Raw genomic sequence first — 13,040 nt, forward strand, 5'->3', positions numbered from 1 at the left:
TGTAAAACCAATAGCTAAGAACTCTCACTGATTTCTAAACCATGAATATTGTAAAGAGACATCTTCAGTTCCAGGACCAAGTATCCTAAGACACCAGACCAGTACTGTCCCAGGGATATCACTTTTCAATTATGTGTGTTCATACTGTAAGTCATAGCTACAAATCATGCCAAGCCTGTTTGCTTTCTTTATCTCCTACCAGGCATTTTTTTTTCCTACATAAAAAATATGACCGTATCAACAGTTAAAGAACCTGAGGAAGTCAATATCTCTCCAGCAGTTTTTCCTATTTGCTCCAAAACAATAAAAGACACCCTTTAAGGGACCAGTCACAATATTATTATTTTTTTTTTACACTGCTGTAGACCAGAACAAAGGAAATATCTTTGGTAGAGATAGTTTTGATCCTGTCTTCACCCATGGGAATGTATAGCGTTGACAGCCAGTCATGATCAAAATTGCCGTAACTGCAGTAGTCTGTCACCAAATTCTCTCAGCTACATTTCCTAACAACACAACATGAAGCAAAACGTAGCTAATTAGGCTCCATGGTTTTCTACCTGCTTCAAAGTCCACCTGCTTGACACATCTGATTAACAGCAATCCTCCCCTGTATCAGTATTATGTTCTTTCCTTCTGCTTCTTCCTTCTGATATTTGTTAGCATCAGCGTCCCTACGACTGCAGACAAATGAGGAAAATAGGTGTTATTTTGAAGAGGTGATCCTCAAAGAAGCAAGTTATAAACCTGCTCGGTCATTTCATCATCACCTGGTTTTGGTTACCGTCTTCTGCATATGAAGGCTATCTCCTGTCTTCACAGACAGTGAATGTATATGTGGCATATACACGTGTATCAGAGCAGAATTTGGCTTAGTGACTTTAACAAGACGGTTGTACTCTGTCTTTTCTGTTTTATTTATTACATGGTGGACTTAGCACTTTGCCTCATAAATTACATCTTAAATTGTGTTTATGGTCAGAAGAATGACTGTAAAAATGGTGTGTGTGCAACAGAATGGCTTCATGTTTGCCCTGAGCTATACATGCTTTGGTTTTTTGAACATAAATAGACCTTTTTCCTCTTTAGTTCACAGAAACCGGTCCAGCCAGGGAACAATAAGCTTGTTTCTTCCATGATTCATGCATTATCAACACAATTGTTAACTAAGTTGCAGATCTTTATTTAATACAGAAAAAGGAATGAAATTAGTCAGAAAGAAAAACAGCTTATACTTCAATTTCTCTTTTGTATATAGATATTTTTTTTTAGTTGTGTCTTTTCTCATTGCTTACAAATCACATACATATTAAATAGGAAAAACTTACCTTATGGTCAGTAAGAAAAGTGTGGATGCAACTGATTTCAGATAGAGAACAGATCTAATTTAGAAATGGGAAAGGGACAGCTTTCACCATATTGCTTTTAAGAGCAAACTCCGTTTTTTAGAAAGAATTGGTGAGGACTGTTTAGGATGTTCTTGTTACCCTTTTTAAGACTCATGGACTAACAACTCTGCTCATGGTGAACAAAGAGGACCTCTGTGTACTTCAAATACACATATTACTTTAGTTCAGTTCTAGAGACTATTTTTTTTTCTTGTTACACATTAATACATTCATACAGCAACACTTAAAAAAAAGTAGTACAGAAAGTCAATGGCTCTGTAGTAACAATACTCCGCAAGAGGCTGTGCAAAATTCATATCCTTTTTCTTTGACAAAGGAGGGAGTTCAGGCTGGCTGGCAGGAACATCTAATCTGAAACAGATTTCCTTGCTGTTCAACACTCCTTGTAGAATGAGCTCACATGAAAAATCTAATACTGCTTGATTACTCATTAGTTCCAGCAACCTGCTTTCATATTTATTTCTGTCCCTAGTTGCCTTCCTTTCCATCATGTCATTACTCCCTGTAGCAAGCTTTGCTGCTTGGAACACAGTATGACATACCAGATCAATCAGGACTATAGCTTAAACCTATCATCAATGCTAACTGTAGCAAGTGACAGTCTTGCTGGTATAAAGCTTGCACAAAGTTCTGACTATCAATCATATTTTAGACAATCAGCACTCATTACATTGTTTGTTGGTTTGCAGTTTCTCAAAGGTCAATTTAAAATCAGGAAAAAAAATTATTCCTCTTGGATTTGTATTATGCCAGTCCTGGCTCTAAAGAGAGTTTCAGGGTTCAGGAAGGCATTTGCTGTTTAAAGCATGTGCATTAAACCTCATAAAACACTAAAAAAAAAAAAAAATTAAAAAAACCCAACCGACCAAAATAAATCAAAATCCTGGTAACTTGAGGACTGTGTCTCATGCAATGCTTGAAGCATTTTTTATTTTAACATTTGTCCAAAAAAGAGCTTATGCTTTTTAATGCTAATTACTAAGTGTCCAGAAAATTTATTTTTTCTTTGTCTAAAGGGAGACTCTTCAAAAATCAGCAATTTTTCTGGATATTTTCTGAGTCTTAACAGCCTTCAGCATATGGTGCAGGGGGTGTGATTTCTGGTTTGATTAGGTAAGACTTTGCCTTTCAGCAAAACTGTTTAGGTGTGTATTATTACACTTACCTTGAGGCATGTAAATATCACACCCAGTTCCTTTGCAACCTGAGCCTTAACTGGAAAAGAAATAAACCATCCTTCAAGTGGGAAGAGGGCTGGATGTTTACCTGAAAGTAATATCTTCAGGGAACTCTGTGTATAAGTAACTTTCCATTCTCAAGGCAAATACTGTCTCACTTTGACTACATGTGGATAGAAAGACTCTTGAATCAAAGTAGTCATTTTGGGGCTTCTTCCTCTTAAATTGACAGCAAATTGAGCATGATGGTAGAATTGACATCTTTAATTGTGACTTTTCTAAATGTACTCATGAAGTGTTTTGCTCAACTGGCTCCCATGATACACATTTAAGACCAGCGTTTCTGCAAGCATTTGGTCTTGAATGCTGTATTTAGTCTCGTCAAATGGTAGTGAGTGTAGTTTCTGTTCACCTATTGCAGGACTTTCACCTATCAAGTAGACACAGTGGCAAAGAAAAAAAAGATCAACCATCTCTCCCAAGAGAGGACATATGAAAACTCACTTTAGAGTGAGAAGGGGGTCAATAAAGCAGTCCAGCAAATTTTTGATACCTGAAATATTTTTCTTGCATGTTTCTAAACAGGAAAGAGTTTTATATTTGCCTATATACAATAATATTTTATTGAAAAATCCTTTATCTCTTTTCCAACAAGAGAAAGATATAAGCCAGATGTATTAACTGCCAAATAGACTAAATGTTCACTTTTCTTGTCACATTCCAACCAAGTAATCGAGTGTGTGAAGACTAGATATAACTAGGGACTTCATAAAAAAAAATTGAATATACCTGTATTTGCCTTTTCTTCAAATATTTTCATGAACAGGACTGGTTTAATGAGTACTAACTAAAAATCTGCTAAGAAGGAGGGTAAAAAACCACAGATGAAGTTTAGCATTTACAAATGTAGGATTTACAAATTTGCTCAGTCTTTCCTCAGCATTACAAAAACAAATAGCTCACTTTTTTTTTCTTTTTTTTTTTTTTTTTAATTTGGAGGCTTCACATTAGGCACACATTTAGTTGTTTGAGTAGTAGAGTAAGCAGCCTGATTTAAGCATCTAAAATTTGTGATGAAATACATGAATCCTCCACACACTCAGAACAATTCTTAGAACTTACTGTAAGCATGCACAATTGTAAATGTTGATCGCAGTTTCTGTGTGTCAGGTTTAAACACAGCATCAGCCACACGTTCCTAAAATATATATTAATTACTGAATGTCTAGTAAATGTCTACTAAATAAACAGCCACAGAATTTATTCGGTAGATTTTTTAGTAGTCTTAAAGCTTGCTAACATTCACAACATGTGACTATCAGGAAAAAAACACAAATATTATTTAGAATCCATGAATTATGTATGACTATCCTTATAAAGGTAAAATATTTTCTTGAGAGCCTGAATGTGTGAAAATTAGCAACATGAAAGAAAGTAGCAGAACTGCCAACTCCAGGACAAATAAGTCAAGCTCCTCTATCACTAAAAACCATGAGAATGGCTTAATTATCTGAAGAACAAATAGCACATCTATGCAATAGTTTATAGTTGTTTAAATAATATTTTGTACATGTCTATATTTTAATTATTTTTATTAAGACTTTTAGATTTCTTTATGTTGTTCTTTCTCTTTTCACGTAGGAGGTCTGAAAATAAAGTTTAGTAAAAGTCAGAATATGGCTATTCATTTTTTTTTCTGGGGTTTTAACACTACATAAAAATCAGCAAATGAAACACTGTTCTAGTACTGTTATTTCTTATTTTTTCACTACATTTTTGTGGTTTTAAAACTGAAGCTCCTGAAAACAATTATCTTTACTTTCATTTTTACTAACTAATGTTTTTACAAGGCATTACAGTGACCTACTATATATCTATCTCAGAAATGCATTTTTAATACATTATTCTTCGGAAAAGGAAGGGAGAATGAAGGTTGGATTGGGATTTGATTATATTTATTATAATGGCAAGGATTGTTCCTTTTGGGAAGGACAATTGTGGTTTGAAGCCTGGTCCCATAGTAACTGTTTTCCCACTGAAATATTTTTAAAGCAATGACTCTTGATCGTTTAGGTTGAGCTGGAGTAATTCTTTAATGAATTTTGAGCACTGTCATAGTTCCAAGGTTTGGCACATAAAAACTGGTAGAAGGATATGGCCCTAATATTAAGAACGTCTTTTAAAATCCTTGTGAAATTCCAATTAAGATTTGGCAGACATTGTAATCCACATTTACACTTTATCAATATTGCCTAACATTAATTCTTTAATTGTTCTGGTGTATGCTTCCAAACTAATTTATGTGCATCTGAATAACAAAAAAAAAGAAGTGTAGTGTTGAATCTGCCTTGGTGCCAGTTTCATAATCACTTCTGTACCAGCACCAGTTGATTCTCATTTCTGCTTTAGTTCACAAGAGAAGGATTAAAAAAATATCAGAGAAGCTGTAAAAGCTGTATTTCCACTTGTAATTCACAAGTAACACACACTGTGCCATGTTAATTGTATCGATATCAACATCGCACCAAATCCTTTTGCCGCAATCAGGCTGGTTTTTTACCCAATAATATTTCTGAAAGTCAAGTGATAGTGTCAGCTAATCCTGCTCATCCTGTAGCACATGTAAAGATTATGCAAGTTTGTCAACTCTGCTAATATCTCACCTTTGACTGGTATTCTCCCCTTACTTCTGTTCCAGGTGGAATCTTACTGTCAATACAATCAATACAATACAAGCTTTCTCCAGTTGCAGCACTGCCCACCGGACTGCTTATTTTATCAGGGGTTGTTTACCTCTGAGTAATAAATTCTATTTGTTGTGATAACAAATTTCATATATACACATTTTGAATGTTCTTCTGATGGCAGCTTATTTGCAAATGTGAGGTTCAGTAAGGATTATTGGTTTAATAAATTGTGGGCATGTATCACAGGCATCAGTTTGTTTCAAGTTGACTGTAGATCTGTCTACTGTGCTCCTACACCAAGCAGGTTTTTTTGTTGGTTGTTTTTTTTTTTTATTTTGGACTCCTTTAAGTACTTGAGATACACTGAACATGTAATAGAATAGAAAAATTTAGCTAGCATGCATGCACAAGTTTCCTTTCTTTTTTTTTTTTTAATTAAGCACTCAGGCTTACTTCAAACGTAGCAAAAATATGCAAGTCAACTTTATGATTAATAGCTTCAGACTCAAATGCTTTTATTTTTGGTCTTTATGGAGAATCTACTATTTCCACTGAGATTTTTTTTCAACAACTTTAGCTGTACTTAAAGTTAATGAGCTTTTTCAATTAAAGCTTCAGATATTTAGCCTTTGGATAACATTTAGATGAACCAGGGTGTATCTAATTATGTTGGGTGAATTCTTAAGAGACTCTGCATATACTTCATTCATAACAAACACATTTTATGTTGTGGGCACATTCTGGACTTAATTCTAGACTGAATGCAAATTACCCTTGTGAAAAGAGCATTACCAATAGGTCTGAGAGTTCAAGGAACAACTGCACCAGCAAATGCCCTTGAGAGTATGTGCAACATCAACCATTCTGAGTGGCAGAGAAATCAGGACTGCCATTAGGGTAAAAACCAAACAAGGAAAAGAAGGCTGGGTAAAAACATAAGAGCATCGTCTAAACTGGGCGAAACATGTCAGAACGGAATATTGAAATCTTGCTGCTTGCTTATAGGAAGGGGTAGTGAAATCAACAAAGGGATTAAATGAAAAACCCCACCGCTTTAAAGTGAGAAAGATGGGGGGGAAAGATTGTGTGGTTTTCAGATTCTGTGTTTTGGTCCAGATGCATATGGCGGGGAAACACTGCTTTAGACACCAACTTCCCTGGGAGGTGATGTCTTCTCCTTTCCTGTGGGAGTCCTTTGTTTTTAATCTCTCTACCAGACTCCTGAGGTACAGGAAGTCACCACAAGAGATAGCCTGGCTGACCCAGAAAAACTGGCACATCAGATTAAGTTGTTGACTTGCATTCAGGGCAGATATTTTAATCTGTGTCATGTGTGTCCTGTACAACCTTCAGAACATCACTTACACTGTCCCATTCTTGAGACAGAACCTGTAAAATTAGGATGGCATTATATCCCTATCTAAAACAGCAATTGTGAAGATATTTGCTGGAGCAAAGGGCTAGCCATAAGTAAGGAGTGAGATAAATACCTATCCAGGTAAATAATAAATAGTATTGAACTACAGAGTTCGTCTCCAGACTGGGATTTTAAACATTTTAAGTCTGGACCTGCTGGGCACTAGCCCTTTTGTTCAGCTCCCCAAAGATATGAAGAAGAAAGGCTTTGGAAGGTAAAATCTGAGTTCAGGTTTCAGTTATTTCCTAATGCAGGGCTGTCCAATTGTACAGTGTAGAAATGTCTTCTAAAGAATATCTTTATAAAAACTCAGCTTACTTCTAGAAGTCTGTGTTTTAAATTCACGAATATAAATCTCTCAGTACCCTTAGCTTTTTTTTTTTTATGTTCAACATACATGCTTTTCTCAGCTCTGTTCTGCATCTGTTTCCAAGTTGGTTAGCCAGACTTAACATATGGCCATAGTGGATTCACGGTAGTCTCTGACTTCACTTGGCCAGTCAAACTTGTTGATGGGGCGGCCTTCTAGTACAGAAAAGGAACTGAGTTGCAATTCCTTATCCTCCAGATTTAAGATTTTAAACCTATCTTCCTCATCCAGTTGCCTGTTTTCAGAAAGTCGATGAAGGCACAATATCCTTGGTCCTTTCTCAAATTTTCTGAAGTTGACCACTGGCTGCAAAATGGTTAGAGGTGATGGCACAGAGAGACCAACAAGCAGAACAGTGTGGTTGTGCAGGATTGCTTGGTTTTTTTTTTTTCCAAGCACCCACAATAAACAGAATTTAAAGACAGAGACACAATTTAAAGGCTATAATTTGAGATCTCACTGAAAGAACTATCACTAATGCACATGGTTTCATTTTTCTCCTGCTTCAAGAAAAGCACAAACAAGAAAGTGCAAGAGGATACTTCTTAAGTCAACACTTGTACTACAGCTTTCTGATACCATGCTGCAGTGAATTATTAAAAAAAAAAATTGCTCTTTTTGTGATTGAAACCTCAATCTAAACTAGAACAGAACAAAGTTGACAGCTGTTTCGTCAAGATTTTTCTGAAAATACATCCAATCCAAAAGAAAATGTCACCTTTCTCCTCATTGAATGTGGCATTAAATGGGAAAAGTGGCAAAATTCCAACCAGAACTTGCCAGAACTGTGAATCTAAAGGTATTTGCCTTAGGAAGAAAAATATCCACCATGTTCTCAGCACTGAAGTATAAAATGGCTCTTTTCCTTCCATCCAAATTTCCTGTGCTTTTTATTAGAAACAATGCAGCAGAAAACCTTATAGAGGCCACAAAAATGCAGTTTCATATTATTTTTGTTTTGAGAATTTTCTCTACATAGCATAACCCAAATCCAACCTCACACTTTACTGAACTCTTCTTGCTTTTTATCTTTGGAACAATACAGCCAGTGTCATTACAGCTGACTTTTCATTTGCTAGGTAACAAAGATATTTTTTTTCCCTCGAAAGACGTGGCCACCAGAGAGTCATCCTCAGGAATGGTCCCGATGCATAGATGATGTATGTGTCATGCAAACCACTACTCTGGCCAGTTAAGAATCAAGATGTAGCATGGAGTGCACACTGGGCACTAGACTGGACTTAGCTTAGCAGTTTCAGGGGAAATTCCTCACACATGTACTTTTGAGAAGCCGCAGGCCTTAATTTCCATCTTTAGTCATAATCACTGATTAGGCTTTTTGAAATGGTTTGTATGACCTGATTGCTTTTAGTAGCTACTTGGCTTCAACTGATTGATACATGCACTGGAAACAGAAATACATTAAAATAGCAAGCACAGTTGGAGCTACAACAAATTGAAAAAGGTGCTTTAATAACTTACCAAGATACCTTTGTCACTCGTTTTTTGGGCTTCTGTCCCAATGACTTCAGCTTGAAAGCATTAAAATGAGTTCCTTATACATGCTTTGCAGGTGAGGGGGTTTTTTGAGCTTTAATTTGCTGTTTGATTCGCCCCGGGATTTTCAGGTGTTGCATGAGGGAGTAAAGAACAGAAAGTACCTCAGTTCTTGGTTGTCAGCCATTGGATGATGGCCACAGCATTATTAAACCATCCAAGCATGCTGGGTCTCAACCACAAAATTTAATTTTCCCTACTGCAGGGACTAATCAACTACCAGAGGCACTAAGTCCTGAGGAGACTGGTTTTATCTGTATTTTTTTTTTTCTTTCAAAGACTGAAGCACAGTTAATTTTACAGTTTTGTCTGTCCTCAGGCTTACAAACAATGACAGAAACGCAGCTTGATGAGAAACAGATAAAAAGTGGAATTTATGCTTACACTATGACATAAATTAAGGAAAGATGAAAGGTTTAACTAATTAAGAGCACCTCCATAAGTCAGATAGAAAGACCCCAGATTCCCTTAAGTGAAGGAAAAAAAAGACCAAAAGGGAAATAAAGCATACTGAGTGGTAGCAGCAGCTACCCTTGGCTTTGTATGAAACTGAGAAGGAAAGTTGTTTCCTACTGACATTGCTCATCTCTACGAAAACACCTCCACTGACAAACTAAATTTTCATTTCTGAGTCTGTACAAGACATTTACAGTGCACACACATTTGTATCTCAAATTTAGTATTCAGATGCACTATTTATAATGATTTCACTGCATAATCACCCTTTAGCTTCTTAAGCAGTTCCTAGCATACTGGTTTTTTTTTCAGGAACTCCATGTGTATGTTTTCCACCCTAGAAATATGACTAGGCAATTGAATCATTTATGTTTCATTTACTGAGAAGTATAGGATTTGATGCTAAGAGGGAAAAACCGGGAGGGGAGTAAAAAGACCAAAGAAAGGAAAGAAATACTGCAGCTCAGCACCACTGCAATATTCATTTATATTGTTTTTAATCATAGAAACTGCTTCTTGGAGTTCTTCCAAGAAAGACTGGGGGGCAGGGAGGGAAATCTACAATGAAATAATGATACCTTAAAATGTACCAATACTGGAGATAAAGACTGTACTATGCACATGTTGCATTTATCAGAAAAAGATGGTCACAAGAAGCAGTTCACATGACCGAGACAGAATTCTTTCAAAATGACGGTTGTTCAGGCTTTATAGGAAACATTAGCTTAAAAGAAATTTGGAAATAGAAGAAAGTTCTAAGCAAAGAAAACAATTATAAATATTCTTAATTGCCTGGAAATAATTTGTCATACAAAATTGGAATGAGATACGTTTATACAAAAGCTTCAGATGCGTTGATGTTGCAGTGCCTTTTAGGATCCCAGCATATTTTTGCACAGAGTGTTCCAATAATACATTAAAGAAAAGGATATGACTTTCACTTTTATCTTCTGCCTCCCTTCCTCACTCTTTTCTCTCCTCCATTTTTTCACTTCACTTTTGGTTTTTTTTTTCTTTCTTTTTCTTTCTTTTTGCAGGGCAGGAGGGAGTATAAAACAACTGGAAGACTCAGTAACTGCTACTCAGTGTATTTTATTATTTCAGGAATTCATTCCAAGCTGGGCTGCAATTACATTTAAAACTGGAGAATAATGGGCTATTGACATGTATATGGTTTTAGAAATATAAGGCCTCATTTTCTCAGCTGGAATTTCCCCATGATGTGCATTTGCATTACATTAGAGATGCTCTTTTTAAAAAGAGCATAGCCTGCATTCAGACATTTTGACATTATCTGGGTCAGAGGCAACATTTAAAAGCAATAGCCCTACATCTACTGTGAATCTCTTACAAGCACATACAATGCATTAGTAAAAATGAGGGAAACACCGAGAGGTTCTCTATATTAAGCCATAGTTTATGACATACCTGTCTGCACCAGACATTAATCTGCAGGAGATAGATTGTCATGGTCATGGTTCTCTGCTCCACTCCAACTGCATATACATTACCTAAATTGAAATCTGTACTTCTTCACGCCCCGTGCAGTTTGATGTGACCAGAAATGGTAGGATGCATAAACCAGCAGTTTTCATGGTGCATATAATCATCTCCATTTTCCATGCATTTACCTACACATATAGCAGCTGCAAGTTGTTCCTTCTGCCTTAACAATGTGGACATTATTCTCCCTCAGTTTAGCTGAGATCTAACTAGCTTGTCAGGCTCAAAACTGTATGGCGCTGGTTAGGTATGTAAACAACTCAGTACCTTTCTTGTTCCCAGAAGTGCCTAAGACATAATGAAAAAGGAATGCAGAAGCTTTTCACCTGTTATAATTGTTTTATAAAGACCTGTACAATGAATTCTTTGTCATCTTCCAAGAATAGGTCATTTGTGAATGGTAATGCTTATACAAGTGTGTTTTATGAATAGAAAGATTTGTGTAATTGGTGTGGTATTGCAAGTGAAACCCCATAGAGGTTGCACAAGATGTATTTAACTTTCTAATTCATCACTTGCAAGATTTTCAGATATCAGACATTTAATTTAGCCTTCATTGACATACTCCCTTCTAAATGGAAAGGGCTCCAGATTAGTGCCATCCCACTGCAATTACTGAGAAATGAAAGGCAGTGTAAAGTATGGGGTTTTCTTCCTTCCTCTTTTCGTGTCTCATTTCTAACATTTCTCCCCACTCCCACTCCCTACCACCATCACAAATTTCCCACTTTCCAAGTCATTTATTTAACGCTCTTTCATTCCTTCCTTCTCACAAATCTGACATTACCTTTGTTGCTCCCTTGGCTCTTGACTTTGTCTAACCCTGGCCAGTCCCTCACACACAATACATCTATCCTAGTACTTTTTCTGCTGTCTTCAGTTGTTTCTTTCAAAGCCTTTCCTTTTTTTTTCTGTTTTCCTGTTCATTCTGTTCTATCCCCATCCAACCAGCAGACCACATTTTCCTTTCCCTCTCTGTCTACCTTTCCTTTTAACTGAACCCTGGACTTGCTTTGATAAACCAGCCCTTCTTGATGACCTGTCTCCACCTCTCCACCTCCAGCTGGCAGAAATATACTTATTTTGCATTCCTATGCTTGAATTTCCAGCTCTAGATTCTCTAGAGCTATTGAGCCAACAAGCATCACAGAAGTAGCTGCTTAGTAGGACCACAAAATGTGTCCAATAACAGATGTCTGTCCCATGACTCTTGGAGAAAAAAAACCCCTGAACTCAGGAGACTCACAAAGAACCTCTTAAGATCCTGTAAGGAGTATATCCCAGACGGCTGAGTCTTGTCATTCTTCCAATTAGGTAAGGAGCGTAGGTTCGACCTGAAGAAAGGAGAATTTGGGACGTCTTTTGCCCTGCCTAAACACTAGGAACTATAATTCTTCCAATTGCTTCTCCAAAGTTTCTGTACCTCTTCCTAGGGTTTGGATCAATCCTAACAATGTCCTAGCCAAAGATCTGTGCTTTCCCTCTTCTGATGGAAGCGTTTGTTGTTTCCTAGTGCAGCAGAGAGGGAAGAGTTACTTACCTACACATTTGAGTTCACTGCCCCACCAAAACATGAGAGACTGTATCACAGGTTTATTCCCCCAAGGCTCAGCAACTCTCAACTCTCCCTCCTAAGTGGAGAAGGAGTTGGGAAGTTGGAACGGATGGGGTAGTATTATTTTCCACAGCAAGCAGACAGTTCCTGTTCTCTTCTTTCCTCAAATACAACCTAGCTGACTGACAACTGGTCTGCTTGTGAACAGGTATTCCTAGCTAACACATTTGCTTCCTGTACTGTGTCCCATCAGACAAGAAAACGTGGTTTCTCTTCACTCCACCATAAAATATCAACACTTATGCTGTTAAGTAACCCCAAGAAAGGATAAGCTCCTTCTCTTATTTTGATCCCTTTTTCTCACAGAAGTTAATACCTAGAACCCCACCCAGGCCTGGGGAGAGAATACAATGTTCATGAGATTCTGTTAGCAATACTACTCATCCCAGTGCCTTTGTGATGGAAATGAATCACTTTAACAAAGTTGTTGACATTTTAAACATGATCTTACAGTTTTAGCACATGACAGCGAGTGTTCTAAGCAGCAAATCTGATTAAAAATACTGTTGTGAGAGACAAAAAGAGGTGAAGATGGAAAAATGTAAGGAAGTGTGTGTTGCTAAATAGCATCAGGGAATGAAGCAGGAAGTGGTGGAGGGGGGATTAAGGCAGAGAATGGTTTCAGAAATTATATTGTTTTATCACTTTAGTAAAATTATTTGTTCAGTTTGAGAAGGAAACAATTTTCTTTTATCACTGTTTAAAAATCTTTCTAAAAGCAAAATGAAGTTGAAAGATCTATCTATAAAAGTGTATATAACACAATTGGAGGGAAATTCCTCTGAAGCTGTATAATCTATCATGTAAAGAGATATTCTGCAGCATTCCTGATATGACGAGACATTCCA

This window comes from Chlamydotis macqueenii, chromosome Z (genome assembly GCF_036417535.1).
Source record: "Chlamydotis macqueenii isolate bChlMac1 chromosome Z, bChlMac1.mat, whole genome shotgun sequence".
Lineage (NCBI taxonomy): Eukaryota > Metazoa > Chordata > Aves > Otidiformes > Otididae > Chlamydotis > Chlamydotis macqueenii.